The 18,374-nt window shown below is 41.6% G+C and overlaps 1 protein-coding gene across 1 annotated transcript in view; it reads right to left on the bottom strand.

Moving 5' to 3' along the window:
- Positions 1 to 3,470, bottom strand: part of LOC126848601 (titin) — a 40,070-nt gene extending 36,600 nt beyond the window's left edge. Inside the window, exon 1 of the mRNA XM_050589595.1 lies at positions 3,084 to 3,470. The gene's annotated coding sequence lies outside the window, so the exon portion shown is untranslated. The remainder of the gene's footprint in view (positions 1 to 3,083) is intronic.
- Positions 3,471 to 18,374: the final 14,904 nt, after the last annotated feature.

The following is an 18,374-nucleotide window of genomic DNA, read 5'->3' as shown; positions in this document are numbered from 1 at the left end:
GATTTCTCTATGCATGGAGAAAAAGGACATATAGCAGCAAATGAAAACGGGTAAAGCGCAGCGGATAACAGTACCAATGTATTAAGGAAGTAGCGAATGTGTCGTACTTGAGAAGTTGCGCGACAAAGCACTCGCCGACCAGGTTGATCGCAAAATAATCATCTAGCGGCTTAAGAATTCCCTCTCACATTTACGTTGGACCGACACAAACTTCGGAAATTCTCTCTTTCCGGTTATTGCCCTTTCTAGAGATTGCGTGTCTACCGCCGTTTCTTATTTACACTCCATTACCACGTTTCATTTTCGTCGTTCTGCTTAACAAGCGCGCAAGCGTAGCTGCAGACACAAGTTGGTCTTGCTAATTAACGTTCAATGATGAGTACATTGTTGGCGGATGTTTTTTTCCGGTATTTTACTTTATTCATGAATCTCTTGGAATCCGTCTTTTCTCACGGAAAATTTCAGATATCTCTTCGCATCTTTCTCCTCTTAATTATCAATGTTAAACAGAGATTAAAAATTGTTGAATTTCTCAAGTAAAAATAAAAGTTGTAATAAAAATTAAAATGGTGAGAGAAATGTTTCGTTCGATACAATTACGGTAGCGGTGAGAATAATGTACGTTGCAATAAGCATCGCGCGAATCATTATTAGCATTGTAGCATCGCACTTGAGCTGCAAGAATCACAGCGTTATTATTCGATCGATATACTGTGAGTTAACTGTTCATTGGAAATCTCGCGTTTCCGTTGAAAGGCGATTTAATATATCCCGCCCGTTCGATCGTTACAGTCGCGAGAGCTATCGGACGTACGTCGACCATGACGCTGATTCGCGTCCGCTCTTTTTTCCAAGGAACAAGATTGCCTCGCGTCTCTGACGAGATCGCGTCCGTCAAGAAAATAGTTAACGTTCGACCGCGAATGTAACAGCGGTTGCACGTGTTGCAGCCAGGCGCCACGTCATGCAGAATTTCAGATGATCGTCGTCGTCGTCGTCGCCACTATGGTTTCCACGAGATTGGGACGAGAATTCGATCCGCCGCAGGAATGTCCCGTTTATTCACGCGCGTCTCTCTAGCTCTCTCTCATCGTCGGAAAGAACGCCGAGGCAGTCCACTCCGATATACAAAGGAAGCCTCCATAGATTCCTCTAGTTTACATTTTTCGTCTCTCGCAAGGAGGAGAGGGGGGGGGGAGAGGGGGCCCGCGGCCTATTATTCCTATACCCGGTATTTCTATGACTCATTATGTAGGATCGCGCGGCCCGTTTTTAAATTTTCCCTTTCCCCCAGATCGACGTTCAGAAAAAATTGATATACTTTTTCGATCATAGATCACGCAGGGCAGACTCTTTCCCGGTTTCGAAAAAAAAATTTTCGCGATCATCTCATCTCGCGCGATCTCTTACGTTCCGCTTAAAAGATTTCGAGTAATCTTACAAAAACGAATAAATATTTCGCGCAGCATGATTTATCAATTTTTATAATAATGTCCGAAATTTCGTCGTTTTATATCACATCATCTTCCGCATACGCGAATTTTCAAGGTCCTGCGTATCCTCCGGAATGAAACGGAGGCCTTATTGGTATTCACGCATCGACGGTGTTTGGCTCGGTATTCAGACACTGTCTCTTAATTGTACGAGGTGTTCGTCTGGATATCCTTCTCGACACGCATACCTACAGTACGTCGCTTTGAATTATTTAGGCACCATCCTCTTAGATTCGGCTCTCGGTTCATGCGAGAAAAGAAATTAATATCCTACATAATCGTTCCCGCTCCTTTAATCTTTTCATATTGTTAGTCATCAATCGATATGCGCGAATCAATTTATACGAATTAATTGCTCGATCGCTCTTTGCTGATATTATATATTAATAAGATAATCGAGTGACATCCAGCAGAGGATCGATTGCCATTTTAATCTTACATTACAGAAGAAGATATAATAAAATTATTTTGTATTAATAAATATTTTCTATTAAACATTTGCTAGCAAGATATAATATTCTTTTTTAATGCGTCAAAAAAATTTCTACGTATCTTCTAAAGTAAACGAGTCGCACAAATGGAATTTTGTATCATCAGAGTAACACAGAGTATAAAAAATTTTTCTCTGTGCCGAGAAAAAAATTACTCTCACTATTATCCTTCTCGAAACAATAAGAGAAATGTACAAATTTTCGTGCAAAAAATGCGGAAAGGCGAAAGGGTCTCAAACAACTTCAGTTGTCTTTTTGTTATAAACTGATAGTATTATTAACATTAATAAATATATAAGTTGTATTGAAGTATTTACTTTATTTACAATAAAAATTGCAATAAAAAGCACGATTTAGACATAATTTTCTGCGTCCTTTAATAATTATACTTAAAATTTCTTAATGGATTAAAATTTTAAAAAATATTTTTGTATTTCCTAAAAAGAACATAAAACATACATATTTTCTATTCATTAAAATATACATAGATAGTTAATTAAATTGTTCTGTTAATATATGCCTTGTATCCTTAGGTAATTAACTGTCTGTCTAATTAGTTTAATAGCCAATTAATTATCTATATCTTAGCAAATATGGAAATCTTGATTATGGAGATTTAAGCAATACAAAAATATCTTTCTTATTTTAATGTCACCATTAAGCATAGTTTCCAAAGAACACAGAAAATGCTAAATCATGTATTTGCTACTCTAAATAATGTAAATATTTAAAAATAACTTATAAATTTATTAATATTACTAAAAATACTATCAATTTAAAACAAAAAAATTGGGACCGATCGAGGCGCTTATCTCATCTGTTTTCTCTATAAATCTCCCCTTTCACATCTCCGGATCACTTTAAAATCGAGACATTCCCTTGACGGCGCACATCATCACAGTCCATAAAATCCATGACGACGACGACGACAACGATCAAGAGGTATTATCATCCAACCGCGTGCAACCGAATCACTGATCTTGATCACTCGATGTCATCGAAGGAGACGCGATCAACCCGCTTCGTCACTTGTCTACCCTCAGCGATCGAGCCGAGGAAAGTTGGACCCGGCACCAAGTTACTTGTCACGATCACTTACCTATCCAGCACGGTCGTCGACGGCGGACGACCTTGACGGCTCGACGATGCGACGACGTGGTCCTCTCTCTCGACGCACGATCGACGATTAGTTAGTTACTTCGCACCGACGCGAATTTACCGTAGGATTAACGTTATTACTTATATACGTGCTTGCTCTCCGGAGCCGCGATCGTCTCTCTCAAAGGAAAAACGAGGGGCTCTTTTCTCGCCACCCTCCGACGAGCGTGTGTGCGCGAGCCCTTACTCTCTCTCTCTCTCTCTCTCTCTCTCTCTATCTATCTATCTATCTCTTCTCTTTCTCTCTCTCCCTCTGTTGCTCTCTTTAGCTAGCCCCTCAAAATCACCGCAACACCACACCGAACAGAAGTGAACTACTCGTGCGCCGCCGGTTCACGGTACCTTAAATACCTTGGCAGCCGCGCCGCCGCCGCCACCGCCACCGCCACCGCCGCCGCCACCGCCGCCGCCGCCGCAACGCACCACCGCCGTGCGCGTCGTGCGGCCCCCTACCTTAAACTCGCCCCACGCCGTACAGACGGATTGGCGGGGGAGCAGCGCGAGGCGATGTGTACCCGCAGGCTACACACCGGAGCATCCTCTCTTTTTCTTCCACTCTCGTTCCCTCTCACGCGCGCACCTTCTCTATATCGTTTCTCCTCTTTCTCTCTCATTAGTTCCTTCTCCTTCTTCGTCTCTCTCTTTCTCTCTCTCTCCTCTTCACCCGTTCCGCACTCTTCTCGTCCTTCTCTTTTTCGTCCCCTCTGCCCCTTTTTCTCAATGTTCGACCACCAACGGCAAGTCCGCAGGATTAACGCGTGTAACATCCCAGGTAGCGGCGCGAAATGGAAGGATTTCCTTTTTGTTTCGCTGTCTCGCGGTATCCTCGCTATCCTACTCGCGGATCCTACTTGCTCGCTCGCGGATCGTCCTAGATGACGTGTCGAGTGTCATCGGCAAACGGTTCGTGGATCGTTCGACTATGATAGCCGGTCGAGAGGAGCAAGACCGACGAGGAGCACCGATCGGTCGCCGCCACCGCTGGACCAGCGATGCGCGAATGCGAGTGCGCATAAGCGCAGGAACAGCGGGCTGTGCCCCGTCCTGGCCGGCGCATTCGCGCGTAGCGCGTCGATGCGAGCGTATCCGTTGCACGACGCTCTGTTTCTCCGATAACTCGGAAAATGAAAAATAGAGAGAGAAATTATTGAAACGGATCCGAATAACATGATATAATAATTAATTTTCTGCCATTTTTGTGCCAAGAGATTAAATTTCGAGCGAAAAGCGTTGCATCAATTCTTCTCCTTTGATTAGACTCGACCATTACCGGGAAGCACGTTGAAATTGAATCTTGAGACTTATCTGGGAATTGGACGCAAGCGTTGATCAATGCCATTGAAAATTCAATCCGCTGACTCACTACCGAATCTTTGCATCGATGAGTACACACGAATCGAAAGTTAATTCTCACCGATCGTATCGAGAAAAAAAAATTCTCCCGCCGAAACCTTCAACTGTGTATCTCTGCCGCCACTGATCCGCATCATCGGACAAGATGTTTTTATTTTTTTTTTATCGATTTTCGTATTATAGGATACCTCCGTATGTGTCACGGCGAAATATAACGTTAGCCCGTAAGATTATTTCTCTGGAACTCTTCTTTCCGCATTCACGTCGTTAATCGACCGGCTGAAGGTCGATAAATTTCGTAGAATCGCAGTCATGTCCTACGAAAGAAAAAAAAAAAAGAAAGATCATTTTAAAGATGATCTCATCAAGATTGATCAAAAAGCGTATGTAATAAAATGTTTTACAACTCGCAACTATCTAATTGCGGATCGGTGGTCCATCTATTACATATTATAGATTAAGACTGACACATTAATACGCTATAAGTTATTCTAACGGCACGCGAGATACCATCGCGTCCTTCTCTCTTTAAGGAAAGCTATTCTCAGTTACAGAGGCGCTCTTTCGTACACAATTCATTTGATTATATCTCGCAAGATCTCGTCCGTCGTTCTCCCTCAAAGAAGAAAAAAAAAACAACGCACAAAAATACTCCCAACGACCAGATTATTAATTGTCAGCGGTTGCCGATAAAGCTTCGCGATGTCCAGGAAGTTAGCCGATACCGTTCACCCTCCTGCCCGCCGGCCATACGTACATTTGTACTGTGCATCGTTCATATTTACGACGGAGAGAAGTTCATCGAGTAGAGGAGAGCAACCGTAAAGCATCGAGCGAGGTACTCAAGAGAGATACCCGAGACGATGTATCCACTTTGGCTCACCTTGGCTCATCTCGCACGATCGAGGGGAAGGGAATTCGGTTCAGCGAACCGCGCGCGCACGACGAAACTATTCGTGGTCTTTCTCTCACTCTGAGATATCGGTGCCATTGACACTGACATAATAACTCGCCGGGACCGACGTAGAGCGGCAGTCACGAATGAAATTGCCGTCGATGGTGTAATGCTCTCTTGCATAAGAGAGAGAGAGAGCGGAGATTGAGCGGAAAGAGAGAGCGCGAGAGAAAGAGAGAGAGAGAGAGAGGACGGTCCCAGAGCAGGGTGACGACGAGAAAGTGAAATGGGAAAGAGAGAAAGAGACACGCTGTCGAGAGCACAGACAGTGAACTTGACCTGAATCTCGGTCAGGGAGAAAGAATGATCGTGGGCTCCCGTAGAAAGGAGAAAGGAGGTAGAGAAAGAGCGAGACCGAAGGAAATTACTTTCGATTTCGAGCTCTCGCGGGATCGGTTACACTTTCTCCCTCGTCCACCGCCACACGACAAGATCGTCTTCTTTTCCTCCCCGATCTTCTCTCTCGATATGCTTGCAACATGTCATTGCACCTTGCTCCCGTGCCGTATTTGGTCTCGGCTGTTAGGACCTTGGGGAAAAACCCCGATCGAGCAATCGATGAAAATATCAAACTTTTACCCATGTCGTAATCTTCCCGTAACAACGACACGTATGATGATTACTGTCAATTCTCAACATTTCAATTAAAATATCTGCCGACAATTTAGAATCGTTCGGATCGCACGCTCGACATATAAAGTTATTATTGATAAAGATCAAGACACTCGAGTTTGATGAAATCGTCTAAATGACGACTAAATGGCGGAACGAATTTGTCGCGAACATCGTATCTAACGGTAATCGTTGACACAACTGTCAAAATTACGACAGTATAAATCACTAATTCAACACGTGGGAAATATGCAGGAATTAGACCGAAAAGTATGTCACTCCTTCCATTATGCCGTAAAAACATACCTAGGTCTGACACAATGCATAGATAACATTGTGTATAACATTGAGTTGAAAATTCTTATATTTAAATAGAGATTTTAATACATTTAAATATATTTAAATAAATTTAAATATATATTATACAAAAATTAAATTAAAATTACATCTTGCAATTTCAAAAATTATTCGTAACTAAATTATATCGTAACGTCAAAATTTTAACTCTAATTCTAAAATTAAAAAAAAAAAAGATAAAAGAGAGAGATACTATACAATATATATTAATAACATAAAATAATATTAATGAAAAATCAAAGACAATTTTTGGACTGCGCAAAATTGATTTTAGTTTGCATTCCGACAACTTCCCGAGATATCTCTCGATATTGCTCGGAGCGAACAAGTCGACGAACGGCCTTGCGACATTTGTCGTGCAGCGAACTTGACGATCCCGCTCGCCGGATCGACACCGCGATTCTCCGACAAGAATGTCAGCGCCGGGAATCCCGTTCCCGATGAGTACGTTTGCCTGCAGGATTATAGAGCGACTTTCACACCGATCGCCAGAACATTATCAGCCCCGCGTGTTCTCTTCCTTTTCCTGATTCAGTTCTAAGGAGTTCCTAGTCCTGGCGCGGGGAAAGAGGGAACACGCCGTTGTCGACGGCGCGGCAAATCTGCCTTGTTGTCTACGAATTAACTGCGACTCCCGCCTCGTAAATAAACACGCGTCCAGTACCGTGCATCGTCGCTCTCCTCGGCAAATGGAGATATTATGCGGACCTGCCGGTCCGCCTGCTGGATATAGGAGCGAGAAAAAGAGACGGTGGTAAGCGGGAACGGGCGAGGGCAAAACGTAACGTGTTCTGCCTTCGCGGTTTTTTTCCGGCAAAAGGTTGCGTATATAAAGCCGACGAAATATTTGTCGGATTCCTTATGGGAGCGTGCGCGAACACCGGCGTGCACACGTGCGCAATGAGGGTGTTGGCCAATAGTATTTGCTTCCCACCCGATACACCGTAAACATTGAAATTTATGGACGAACGAAAATTTTTTTCGCACACGTATAAGTCTCGAGCGAGATATCGTGTGATACCGTTTTCCTGTTCACCTCGTCTATAATAAGCAATGAGAGGTATAATGGGGATCAAGGACGTCGATAGATAACCGAGTCACAAAGTGACGTAAATCGCTATTATATATATATATATATATATATATATATATATATATATATATATATATATCGATGAGAATAATCTGTGTTGAATAATGTATGGTCTCGTTTTTACATCTTCTGTATGAATTTTTCAAGCATTTTTTAGATGTAATTATTTTTTACATGTAATTGTCGAGATTACTCGTAATTATGATACTGGATTATACAGACAATGATGCCATAAATTACATCGTACACAATTAAAACTACAATATTCTAGAAATGAAAAAAAAAATTGAAAAAATGAAATTGTATACAAGATTGCAAGGATATCGACATCTGTATTTTGCGGCTGCGTCAGGTTCGCGAGGCGCACGTAGTATATGACGGAAGAATCTTCTTCTTCCTGGACCGTTTTACAGTCAGACATCACGACTCAGCGCACGCCGCCAGGTTAAAATAACGTGAAAAACGATCACGTGTTCCGCGTCGCACGTGCTATCGCGAGTACGCATTTCGGATTCTGAGTAAGAATAAACGTCTTCGCGTTCGCGGCGCCTGCATTATTGTCGATTTCGTGGCTCGCTTTACAATTTTTCGCTCGTTTTGTACGAACGTGACCTGATCCGATGTTATTTTTGCGTCAAACCCACATTATATATTGTATATGTACTATGTTTTGTCAATTACGGCGATCGAAAAATAAATTTTGAATAATAAATTTCGAAAAATAAATTTTCGCATGTGTCGCAAAGTCGCGTCTAAAATTGATTCTGGAACTCGAGTTTGAACAGATCTCTCAGAATATCCGACTGATAAATGCATGACGAAAACGTCACTCTCCCGAATCGTTCCCGTCTAGCAAAAGCATTGTTCTATGTATATTCTCTTGCATTCACGTCGCGGAAAACAGATAAGAAGTCATTCTAGGAATATTATTCATCATGTCAGAAACATAATATTATACTACAATCTCTCGTGATATGTCGGGTAAAATTTAAAATGAGAGACGTAGATATTCTTTCTAACCATCGTTTGCTCGTCTTATTCGCGTTATAATAAAACAGAATTATGGCAGAATCGTAATAGATGCTTTATTGTATTATGTACGGAAGTTTCATGATCTCACAGGGCGCATTTCCACGAAAGAGGGTAAATTCTGCGAGATAGTTCTCGCAGGGGATGTAGGAAATCAATAGCGTTGCTAGGGCTGCTCGGAGAGCATGGGACGATGATGCTTTTAAAGCATCCAGAAAGCTTTGATGGCAGCGAGAGTACTTCCATAATATATGCCTGTAAATTATTCTCAAATCTTTCGACGAATAAATCTTTGTCTTTATGGGGAAAACAATAATAATAGAATCAGCGTCTATCGATTTTTCATGACGTCGTCTAAAGTTCGTTTGGTATTTTTCGCGCGCAAATGAACCAATAAATATTGTCAAACTGTATGAAGAGACAAAATACTTTTGTTAATAAACAAATATTTAATTTAAAACGAAAATTGATCAAAACATGAACTCGTTGTATTGATTTTAGGGTAGCCGAAAAAGATATTGTAAAATTATATACAATTCTTGACTCTAAGATAAATTTTTTATTTATGAAAAGTTACTGAAACAACTAAATTGAGAAATATACATTGACTTTATAAATACGTGATTATAGGTATATTGGATAAGATGCGTCACAAATTTTGCTTTTTTTTTATTTCCGTTCTTGATTCTCATGACAAACAATTTCCATATATCTTCTCGTCAATTTTATAACAAATATAGCATTATTCAACATTTTTGTTTAAACAGACAGAGCCGAGTTTCTCTATTTTTTCCTCCAGCTATTTCCACTATTTCAAAAATTCCATCTCTCGTATGTCAGCGGCCGAAACACCGCGGTCACGACATGAAAAATGATTTTAATCTCAAGCCCGAGTCATAGATTCAAGAGTGACTCGTATCATATGTGGAATGGTGGGTGACAGAAAACGAAAGCCAGATCGTCGAATATCCATTTACAATCTTTTTTGCTTTCTCTCGCGAGGCTTCATGCCAAGTTATCTAACTGTATTGCTTATCAGACAATCGAAAAATTCATTTCGCGATGGAATTATTTCGGAATATTCATACGATCGCGCACTTTTGCGGGGAGAAACAATTTAACGTCACGTCAGAAAATATTTGCGCGCGAAAACAAATATCAATTACTCGCGATTGGATTCTCGCGGGGGATGGCATAATCCAGAGCTTTCCAAACGGATTTTATTTAGCTCGCAGCTGTCCCATCGGGTCATTGATTTCGGTTAATACCGGCAGGAAGGATCACAATGGGAGGACCACATGCGTGGGTGCGCTAAAGGGACATATGTGCCCTCGTGGAGAATAAAGTGACATCACGTTGCATTCGAAATCCCGCGTACGGAAATAGGAGAAGCTTATTGTTAGTGAATGAGAAATCGGAAAAACAAGTAAAAGACCCAAGTTCGATTACTGGTCCTGTCACATTGCATATATATTTGTATATGTATATATATTGAAAGCAAACGATGCACTCTCCCGCGTATTTCCTCGAACTTATCATACCTGCTTCTGACATTAAATTTAGGGGGACGTATTTGATGGGACGCAATGAAAATGTGTTTATCCGTATTTTACATCTGACGTATTCCAATATAGATTCTGAGGGGAAATAAAAAATACAACCTTTCACTTTTCTGCTGCCATATGATTGCAAATCAAAATTTTGTGCTTGAATTTAAATATTCGACCGGGTAACTATATGTTATTTTGATATATGTAAGGAAATTGCGTTCGATTTTCAATGATTTTGCGTTATTTTGCAGCACTGTTATAAAGCGAATTTGCGAGACTGCAGTGACTATTGATCGCTGTCTTTTGATTTATCGCGTCTATCTTATTCCACAATCGACGTTATTAATTTCCTTGGATCAAATTGATTCAAGCAAGGATCCGGAAATTAGTCCGTAGATTTTCCCCTCGTGAAACATTGACAAATGTCAATGGGCCTCGCAAAATTTATCAAATCGATAGCTACTTTCCGCTCTTCGCAATTCCTGAGTTTCATTAAATCTTGGCTGAAGCGTCATTCAAATATTGATAATGGACGGAAAACGTCAAGTCCAATCCGATGGATACAAACCTTCCGCCGCGATCATCTTGCTCCCTCCTCTTCGCCCGCGGGCAAATTGATTCTCCTTTCAGAGGGTGATTCTGTTTACAAGAGCGCCGAATAAGGGAAGCGACGAGTGGGGCGCGCGGGTGGTTTGATTACTATGTTCGTACGAGTGAGACGGAAGGAAAGGGGGAAGACCCTTTGACACGAAGTGGATACTCGAGAAGGTCTTCGTGCCTCGTGCCGGTGGCTGCGTTTGCTCACGTGCCGTGCGCCTCGTTTTTCCAATTCTTTTTCGCCCCCTCTTCCGAATACACAATGCGCAGGTTGCCGTTTGATTCCCGCCCCCGCGACCACTCCTCCGAGTCTCTTTGTGCACACCAGCACAGCGGTAACAAAGCGGTGTCTGCTTTTCCGCTCTTCCGAATCCGGCGTTTAACACCCAAAAGGGACTTCGCACAGACCTTGCTTTCTTTCGTCTATTAAGATTGTCCACGTGCTAACCGTTTCTCAAAATTATAAACATTTTCTCTCTCTCTCTCTCTCTCTCTCTCTAAAATAAAAAAATAATAACTTAAACTTATAAACTTAAGAAGAAATGATTATAACAATAAAAACCTTAGAATGAATTTGACGTTAATGTTAATTAAATTTAGCAATTTTCACATTTTATCATCCGACATTTTCTTGGAAGTTGAAAGTATATATATATAATATATTTCAACAATATAATAAAACTCGATGGTGCAACATTGACGACAGATAGAATCTTTCTTCTACGCATTCCTGCAGATATCGTATACCTATCCGGTCTCTCCGCTCTCAGCCACAAGCTCTGAAACGTTAAGTATTTTTTAAAAATATAATAAAACCCGATTGTGCAACATCGCCGTCGACGAGATAGGATCTTTTTTTCCGCACATTCCTGCGGATACCGTACATGGTCGAAAATCTCTCACCCAGACAGAGCACGACAGCCGAATCGATTCTCGCGTGAAAGAAGTGTCGCAAAAAAAAGAGGGACGGACGTTCCCGGATGGTACCGTTGCTCTGACAAAACTGTATCACGGCGTGTTTCATTCGACGACAGCGAGATTTACGTTCGAGTACAGGTCCGCCGACAGGTGATTAGCTCTTCTGAAATTAGCTCCCACTTCCGTAGAGCGAGCACCGCTCGTTCCTTTTTTTTTTTTCTCTTTCAATCAGTCGGCCGCTCCTTTTTGCTCCGTAAGATTAAAGGTGTGCTATGTCGCGTTTAAAACGAGGAACAACGAGGAATATCGGCGGAATAGGAACCAACAGTACCGTTCGGCGTTTATGAATAGCTCCTGCGTCGTTTGATGTCAGAGATATTGCTCAATCATAAAACACTTCAGTGGAAACAAGAGATCTCGATGATTATATCGATGTCGAATACATCTTTCGAGTTATTTTGAATAGATTGTTACGAAAAGATTAATTTGGTAGAACGAGAAAAACTAACATTTTTTTTTTCTTTTAGAACCGACGTATCAACATGTCAGTTCCTGAAAAGAAGACTGTGCTGATTATAGTATATCATCGATAATACCTTATCAAACGAGATGATATATATTTCGAAGCAGCGCCGAGAATACGAGGGTTGTAATTTTACAATAAACTCATCTACGAATCGTTGCTAACCGTTAAACTGGCCTGTTTTACCTGACAATTACGCGGTGCAACGTAATTTGACGTCATTATGCACGCATGGTTGAATAGGAATGAATACGAAGCAATGAAAAACAGTCAAGATGCTATCTCTCTCTCTTTGTCTCTCTTATCGTTACTTGTGGAGAAAGAGATAAAAACTCTCGGAGCGTTAAATGTTTTAATTCGATCAACCGCTGTCGCTGATTGAGCGTGCGTTCTCGTAATGATCCCGCGGATAATTAAATCTCGTTTAGCATTGCGCGGAATGGTACTTCCCGTCTGGAGCGATTCCTACATTCCTCTTACGCGCCGATGATGTTCCCCTTTTTTTTTTGCCAATCTCGTGACTGCTCCGAGAGTTTGAGTAATGCCGGCTTTTGCAGCCGGCACGAATTAAACGCAGGCCTCGTATGGGACACGAACCAATTCCTTTTTTGTTTACGATCGAGAGCGTCGATCGGCTCGTTTCAGCGTGGCCGTGATGCTCGTATACAAAAGTCGCACGATTCATGCGACTGTGGAATTTACTGTCGGGGTTTAATAGAAGCAAATTATGCCCGCGCGCGAATAATCGTGAAGATCTTCCCGCGATGTCTCCCGGCGCGATGTCGACTCATGCAGGATTTCATCAAATCGAATAGAAGCCTCGACTGCATTTTTTTTTTTTTCGCGAAACAATCGCGAATACATCCGCTCGCTAGATCGCTCTAGCTTGCTTAAGCGCACATTTACACTTTTATGATTTCACAGAGAAACGTGGCAAACTGTATAATAAACATGAGAAACAATTTAGCGTTTATGCGGTTTGAAATTGTAATTTTGTATACTTTGTACATTAATTCTTGTTCGTTAATTGCTTGACGCGTTTTAGTAATGATAGCGCGATGTAATTAGAATTGAAATTTTCCTCCCACTTTCAACTGTTATTTTTTTTTTTTCATATTTATGGATAAAATCTATTTTATACTTGTAGGATTATTTGACCTCAATTTCTAGCATTTACTTTAATACTCTAGTACAAGCATTTCCTTTTGATTTCATAACATTTTGCCAAAAGTTCTTTTTTTAAATCCCTAATATAAAAGTAGGAAACTATTAATTCAATGCCTATTTAAGATACAAACTAGAAGTTAAATTTCTAAATAAATTAAATCTCAAAATCCTCTCAAATCTATAAACGTGAGAAAATTAATATTGAAATGAGAAGCAAAATTTTGAAGAAATGAGATTTCAATAATATTGCTCGAGAGCGAAAAGTCAGATTTTCGTCATCGCGATTATAACCGAGTAACGTTTGCGAGGAATGACGAAGACGTCATTCCCGATACTTTTTCCGTTTGCGGTATTTCCATTGCGGTATTTCCGCCGCGCGCGCTCTGATAAATGAGAAATTCCCAGCGCCGATTTTCCTCCGCCGCGCGTATCGATCAAAGCAAGAAGTTCACGGACCCCGCAGCGTGCTCGCGCGCGCGCGCGCACGGCGCAGCCGTAACGTCATTACTAGAAACACGATACCGGCACGAGAAAATTACGGGGGAATTTTTCTAGGGTGCACCACAGCACGAAACCCGTACGTGCGAGTGCCGCTGGCCCGTGTGCGCGCGCCCCCCGATGCTGTTTATCCGTAAATTCCTACGTACACGCGTGCGTGCGAGCTATAACGTGGGTGTGTATGCGCACGCGGTCACGTTTGAATCGCTTCTCGAGAGGGGATCGTAGATACGAATCTGTGCGCGGCGGTGCGATATGAAGACGCGGAGAAGTGTTCGCTGGCGAACAGAAGTGAATCGCTTCCTGACGCTAATATCAGCACTCAGTTCCGATCTTGATCGGAAAGCCCTACAAAAGAATGCCTGGAAAAAAAGCGGGATACGTGTCCAGGAAGTACAAGCACGAGTTTAGGCGTGCGTGAGAATACTAGAAAAATGCTTTTTTTCCGCCAAAGCCGACGTTACATTATTATGAGAGCAAAATGTACACACACACACACACACACACATGTGATGTTAAACGAAATTGTATTCAATATATGTATATCTTGAAATGTCTAAGAATCTATGAAGTTTAGTGTGTAATGAAGTTTTCGATCTTAAAAAGTAATCTCAATCTTTATATTATTTATCTTTTAAAAAAGCAGGAGAAAGTCAGTATCAATTTTTGATCGATATTTATCGATATTTTATAAATGCAAAATTGGATATCAGTTTCTTATTCCAAATTATTCTTCGCTTAATTAACTGTGATATTTAATTATCTTAACACAGCATTTATTTTAACAAAAAGCAAGACAGAGCATCGATTCGATAAAAATCAATGCTGGAATAATGGAATTTTTGGCAAGATCCTTTTACAATCTGCTCGTCATTATCGATAGTCTTCACTAATGTGACAGCGAAATGAGCTCCATGTATGAATTAAGCCATTATTCTCGATGCTCCATGGGGTCTCTATAGATTATCGATCCAATCACACGGCTCGTTCGCTTTAAAAAGCTCGTGAAACGGTTTCTGGCCATCGTCGATCCTACGCGCTCATCCATCGCGATTACCTGACGCCAAATTCGATTAACTCTACATTATCGTCGATAATGGCGTTATCGTTCAATACCATTATATTTTGGAAAACTATTTATTAGTTCTGAATCATAACTATTAATCCATAATGTCGATGAGAATGCTTTCGCTTCGATAAGAACAAGGTTGGTGCTAGTATTTTATACGAACGAATGAGAAAAGTCAATTCTCCCTTCACACACAGACCTACGACAACAAGGGTCTAGGATACACGAGTATTGATTTTCGGGGTTATCGCGCGTACTATTCAAGCTCCGAGACATTGTCTGCTCGCGTCGAATTCAGCTGCGACAGATTCCACAAGGACCATTCGTCATGATGCTGTGGGAAGGGCAATTTTGTGCGAATAGAGAGTGCGGATTAAGCATGAAAAATATCCTAGGATTGCCAAATGTCAGAGTCATTAAAACGATAAGCGATCGTTTTAATGACACTGACACATTTGATGTTTGATATCTGCACATTAAAAGATTTCGATAAATTAAACTCCAAAAATTATTATTTTCAATTTAATATCAAATTTTATTTTAACAAATTAAACTCAAAAAATATGTAAATATATGACATATTTAGTAATCAAGACTTATTATAGTTTGTCTCGAAATTTCTTTTTGCTGAGAAAAAATTGGTTTTAAAGTCTCATAAAATCTAATTGAGAAAATACTCGGCGCTTCTGTGAGACATCCCATAAAGAGGAAACATCGGAAACCAGACAAATGTCAAGAGCGACAAATGTACGCCGGGACACGATCGACGTGCCCGTTGCACCTTGCCAACGATATAAGAATCTTTACATTCTTCCTGGTTTCTATTTTTATCGTCCGGCCGACGGTCAACGCGACCGGTTTCCACGTTCCAGGCAGTTGGCACACGCCCGGAAAAAATTGGCGAACGGTCTGGAGCGCCCTGCTATCGGAGTCGATATATTTTGTTAAGAGGCGCGAGAGGCTGAGGATACGCTCGACTGAAATCTCCCGAGTCAGCTGATATTCGGCACACGATGCGTGACAGACGTGTATTATAAGAGCGCATGTGGGAATCGTGCGCGGTTACGGCAGCCACCGAGGCTTCGTGTAATGCATTAAAATGGATACTTCTGCTCTCTGCGAGAGCCTTAATGGCGTAGATGAACATGTAATTAAAGATACGTTTTGCCGGCAGCTGCCTTAATTACGCCGACAGTGGTATCGGCAACCGAGTTATTTGCGATTATGATAATTTTCTTAGAGAAGTCCCTGCGTTCTGGATTTTCCATCTCTTCTACGAACTATATATATGCTAATAGACAAAATAATTAACCAATAGTAATCAATTTATACGCACTTCTTGTTCGCGTAATAATTATGCATTTCAAAGGGATTTCTTTATGAATGAAGACGAAACGGGAAAGAACGAAAGCAATGACGAATGTCTGCGATTAAAAACCGCAAAAATGCTCTTGCAATTATAAAATAACTTTGCTTTTATATGGAAATATAAGGAAAAATGTCTCTTTCGCCATATGAAACGAGAATATAAAGTGCACAAGTGAAATCATATTTCGCCATACGTTGCAATCTCAGCGAATAATCGCGATGACTAACTCTAATGGAGAAATTTTTAACAAGAACCGATTATACTAATCAATTTCAATGAAACTTTGTATATATAAACTCTTTACCCACAAAGTTCTCTTCGTCAAAATTCATCAATTTATTAATAGTATTAAACGTGATTTACACAAAAATTAGTCATTGCTGCGTTCATAAATTGCTACATATACATGTAATATGCAATCATAATTTAAAAGGGGTGTGAATAAAGCGTAGTATCAAGCTGTATGTTATCATAGAGTGACTCAGCTAAATACTGATATGCTTCATTGATATATTCTATCGCTCTTTAAATATATATATATATATATGAACTATATTGAGGGAAAATTCTGCTTTTCCCCTCCTATCTCACCCTGCCAAAGGAGACGCATTTGTCATTGCACCCTAAAAACTCCCAGCGACAGATGGGTCACTCCTTTTGCGCCGACGAAGGCACATATCGTATATCTACATATACACACATTTACAGATGCATACAGATAGAATTTCGCAGCTACCGCGGTCGCTGCGCAACCGTGAACTTGATGCAACGTGCGTAACACTTTGCCGCCGCGGCGCGGCCTTACACGTTCCACGGCAATCCCGATCGGATTAGACGCACCGTTGGCGAACGCAATGTGTCTCGCATATTATCGTCACGCTTGGCCGATCCTGTGCCTCCACGGCGCCAACCTGGTCGCTCTCTTTCCCTTGTCCCTCGTCCTCCCGCGCATCTCAATCCTCTCTCTCTCTCTCTTTTTTTTTTCTCCGTGTTTGCCGTGCGATTACGGCGCGAGCATAGAGTGTGGCGAAATGAGACGCCCACCGCGCCTCTGATAACGAATGATAGGAATTTAAATGAGCCCGGTACGCATTCCCGAGCAAATTTTTGCCTCGCGCCGCGGCCTCGAGGCGCCAGGCTCTTTTACGTATTGTGAAAATTGCTCCGCGCGAGTCCTCTGCGAGCTTGTATCCTTTATCGAAGACAGGCTTCTATCGAAGCATCTCATTAACGACTTTATCGTCCGCTCTTCCGCAGTCTCCTATATAGACGCAGCGGATAGGTGGATGTAATTTTGCAGGAATGTGTACGGCAAATAACTTCTTTCTACCAGGAGCGAGATCAAAGCGACAATGCGCGATAGAGGAAAGAAGTATCGCGACAAGGGAAAGCAAAATTAAGGAAAAAAATATTGCGAAGAAATAGAGTAAATCTCGGAGACATTGTATGCGTTAAATAGCGGCTGCGCAGTCGCATGATTTACGCGCGCCTTAAATCGTCGACACCGCGATCCTCCGAGAATCTCAAAGATCGGTAGACAAGTAGTCTCAGTATGACCGGTAATTCGTGCTACGAAATTACCGTCTCCGTTAATATACCGCCGATGATTTATTTACGTATGCTTTCTGACCTAACGAGGATTCTACGTGTCAACCGTAGAAATATACCGACGCCACCGGTGGAAACCTGTCATTCTTATTACGACACGGAACTTTGACCTGATGTAAAAGAAGAGAAAGAGAAGAGAAGGAGGGAGGGAGGGAGAGACCAGGAAGAAGCGCAGAGGCTGCAGAAGCGCGAAGATCCTTGCGAAGGAAATACGTGCCCTCTCTCCATCGACTGAAATCCTATTTCCATCGTGAACTTTACGACCTGCCTGTACCGTCGCCTATTGACGAATAAATCACTCTTCCCAGCGAGAAGCGGCCTCTCTTCGAGGTTTATACAGATAGGAGCGAGAAGGAGGAGAGAACTCTGGATCTTTCTCTTGGACGGGACGAAGGGAGGAATTCGATTAGATGGAGTCGTCTTCCGCTCGACTTAGACTACCTCCCGTCTTCCGATCTGATGGTCTCTCTTCCTTCGCCGAGATTTGCAAAGAACCTTTGATCGTGTAGAAATGTCACTGACTAAATCTTTAAT

Source organism: Cataglyphis hispanica, chromosome 4, assembly GCF_021464435.1.
Source record: "Cataglyphis hispanica isolate Lineage 1 chromosome 4, ULB_Chis1_1.0, whole genome shotgun sequence".
Taxonomy (NCBI): domain Eukaryota; kingdom Metazoa; phylum Arthropoda; class Insecta; order Hymenoptera; family Formicidae; genus Cataglyphis; species Cataglyphis hispanica.
Note: the sequence above shows the minus strand (reverse complement) of the source record. Positions and strands in the feature narration are given on the sequence as shown.